The sequence below is a fragment of the Hyaena hyaena genome, unplaced genomic scaffold (genome assembly GCF_003009895.1).
Source record: "Hyaena hyaena isolate Hyena2069 unplaced genomic scaffold, ASM300989v1 scaffold_38, whole genome shotgun sequence".
Classification (NCBI taxonomy): domain Eukaryota; kingdom Metazoa; phylum Chordata; class Mammalia; order Carnivora; family Hyaenidae; genus Hyaena; species Hyaena hyaena.
In genome coordinates, this window is record NW_024080670.1 from 3,125,139 (window position 1) to 3,128,828 (window position 3,690).

Consider the following 3,690-nt stretch of genomic DNA (forward strand, 5'->3'; position numbering starts at 1 on the left):
ATAGGTGTGGCTCCTGTCCTCATGGACCTGTGCCCGTTGAGGGTCGCAGATGTGACACACGGTCACAAGAGCGTTGGGTACAAGCAGCCCATTGGCGAGGGGTGATGTGTGTCAGGGTCATCAGGAATGGCCTTTCCAATGAACTCTGCGACCCGACGCATGAGTAGGAATTGTCCCTGCGACGAGGTGGGAGGAAAGAGCCCCAGCAAAAGACAACAAGGGCCGGGGGTATCGAGGGAATGGATGGGGAAGTAGAAGGAGTAGAGAGGCTGGCAGATAAAGGGAGATCAGGGTTTTCCATCTGTTTAGACCTTCAAAGGTCAAGGCAAATAGGGCTTTAACATCAAAGACATTTTAAGAGGCGTAGAATCTTTGAAACGTTTCCTGCTGTGTTTCTCTTTTGCTAATTCGATTTTTTTTTTTTTTTTGCTCTCTCTAGCATCGCCACCACCATGAAACTTAAACCATGAGGCTTTTGCCCCACGAAGGGACGGTGGGTAACATCTGTAGCACAGAGAAGGGGAGAAGGGGGCTCCGACATGAGGGGAGCCTCACAAGGCAGTTCAAGGGCATGGAAGACCCTGTCAGGGCAGGAGAAGAGATAGAAGAAGGCCAGACTGGAGGGTCCCGAAGCAGTAGAACGATTCAGGTAGGTTTAGGGGATGTGGGGACATCCAAGATGGCGCCTGGGCCCCCCAGGATGTGTCCACATTGGCCGTGACACTGCACCCCATATGACAAGGCTGCAGCAGAGTGGAAATGGCTGAGGGTCCCCAGGCAATGGGACTGAGGACCGTGTCACAGAGACCATCCCTATAGCTCAATGGAGGAAGCCCAGGATCTGGAGGATCCATTACGGATTGAATTATATCCCCCGCAAAAGATATGTTGAATCCTAACCACCCCTGCGTACGTGGCCTTCTTTGGAAATAGCCTTAGGATGTAATCAAGTTAAGATGAGGTTATTAGCGTGAGCTCTAATCCTATGTGCCCAGTGACCTTGTAAGAGAAGACAGGGGGCACCTGGGCAGCTCAGTTGATTAAGCGTCTGACTCTTCATTTCGGCTCAGGTCATGATCTCATGGTTCATGAGACGGAGCCCCACGTCAGTCTCTGGGCTGACAGCGCAGAGCCTGCTTGGGATTCTCTCTCTCCCTCTCTCTCTGCCCCACCCCCATTCATGCGCACGTGCACTCGCTCTCTCTCTCTCAAAATAAAGAAATAAATTTTTAAAAAACTGTTCTAAGAAGAGGAGGGGGTGCAAGCAGAGACGGGAGTCACACATCTATAAGTCTAGGGCCACCAGAAGCTAGAGGCAAGGAAGGATCCCCCTCCCCAGCCCCCAGAGTCTTCGCAGGAAGTGTCACGCTGGCAGGACCTGGATCTCAGACTTCTAGACTCCAGAAGTGTAACCGAAGTCTGTTGTCCTAAGCCACCCAGCTCGGGCGTTTGGTTACGGCACCTCTAGCAAATCAGACGGGAGGACACTTGACCCTGACATGAAAAGTTCAGCGCAAAGCCAAGTCCACAGTCAACATCAGGGAATGTCTGCGCGACGCCCAGAGAGCAGTGCACCCCAAACTGCCACAGCTGCGCAAGGACAGGGACAGCGAGTGGGACGAGTCAGTCCTTCCCAAGCCCTTTAGACCATGTAAGCTGCTCCACGCAGCCGGACACCCCCTGTAAAAGGAAATGGAAGACAGACGCCTGCGTGCAGAGGAGCCAGCCTTACAAGGTGTTGGGGCTTTGAACTGACCGGATAGTTGCTGACTTTCAGTCTTGGGGCCCCCACCTCCTCCACCCCCGTGGCATTAGCAGGAAAGGGGGCGCAGGGGCGCGCTGAGATCACTTAGAGGAGAATCAAGGTTGCTCCCACAACTGGGTCCAGGAACGTATATTTCATCCCACTACATTCACTTTTACAAATAGTCTCTGTGGAATTGGGGCACCTCTTGAAGCACGGGTGGAGGATGGGCTCAGAGGCAGGAAACTGAGGTGGGGGGAAATGGTGCATCTCCAGATGGGGTGACCTGATTTACCATGAGGCTGTTTGCTGGAGCATGGCTTATGAAAGCAAAACGTCAGAAGCAACCTAAATATCCAACCATATGGCACCAGGCAAATATGTAATCGAAATAGGCTACCATTAAAATCATGCTAAGAGGGGCAGTCTGGGTGGTTCAGGTGGTTAAGCACCCGACTCTTGATTTTGGCTTGGGTCACGATCTCATGGTTCGTGGGTTCGAGCCCCACAGTGGCCTCTGCACTGACGGCATGGAGCCTGCTTGGGAGGCTCTCTCCCTCTCTCTCTGCCTCTCTCTGGCTCGTGCATGAGGGCCACTCTCACTCTCTCAAAATAAATAAATAAACATTTAAAAATAAATAAATAAGGGGCGCCTGGGTGGCTTAGTCGGTTAGGTGTCTGGCTTTCGTTTAGGTCATGATCTCGCGGTTCGTGGGTTCGAGCCCCGCGTCGGGCTCTGTGCTGACTGCCAGCTCAGAGCCTGGAGCCTGTTTCAGATTCTGTGACTCCCTCTCTCTATGACCCTCCCCTGCTCACGCTGTCTCTCTCTCTCCTAGAAATAAATAAAAAATATTAAAAAATTTAAAAATAAATAAATAAATAAAATAAAATCATGCTAAGATTGTTTAATAATATTGAAGAAGGTTATGATAAATGCCAAGTAGTGGTAGTAATAATAATAATAAGCCTAAAAGCTTATGACAGTATGACTCCAATGTTTATGCGATGTTCCTGCACCGAGCTGACTGCTTTCACAAACAACTCCCAGAGTTCAAGGACTTAACACAACAAAGGCCTATTTCATCTTCATGAAGCTATCACGGGAAGGTGGGGTGTCTGCTCTACAGGGTCATTCAGGAACCCAGGCACCTCCCAACTGCCGGCTTGGATGCCCCCTAGGCTCCTGGAGTCCTTCACTGAGTCCTTCCCACCCCTGAGCTGCAGGAGGAGAGAGAGAGCACGCAGGATCAGATTTTATGGGCCTGATCCAGACATGGGTGATGTCACTTCCTCCCACATTCCATTGGTCAAATTCTATCACATGCCACCCTACCTTCAGAGGCTGCTGGGAAATGTAGTCTAGCCCGGTACCAGGAAGACAAGGGAAATAGGACTTGCTGAACATAGTAAATCTGCCACAGTTAACATACAATGAAAAAAAAAATCCGCTCAGTTAACATACTGAGCCCGCGGGGCTCAGTCAGTTGAGCGTCCGACTTCGGTCAGGTCATGATCTCACATTCTGAGGGTTCGAGCCCCACATAGGGCTATGTGCTGACAGCTCAAAGCCCGGAGCCTGCTTCAGATGCTGTGTCTCCCTCTCTCTCTGCTTCTCCCTTGCTTGTGCTCTGTCTCTCTCTGCTTCTCAAAAATAAATAAACATTAAAATAAAAATTTTTTAAAGAAAAAGAAAAAACTGCAAAGAGAGCATCACATTTGAACAGTAATTATTTCTGGCTGGCAAAATTAAAGGCTTTTACACTTTTTCCTTATTTATGTGACTTGGAATTTTTCAAATTTTCTATAATAAACATTTAGTGCTTTTACGGGGGCGGGGGTGTAATTTAATCATTGACGAAATAGGGGCACCTGGGTCACGCAGTCTGTTAAGTGTCCAACTCTTGACCAAGGTTCAGGTCATGATCTCGTGATTCATGGGTTTGAGC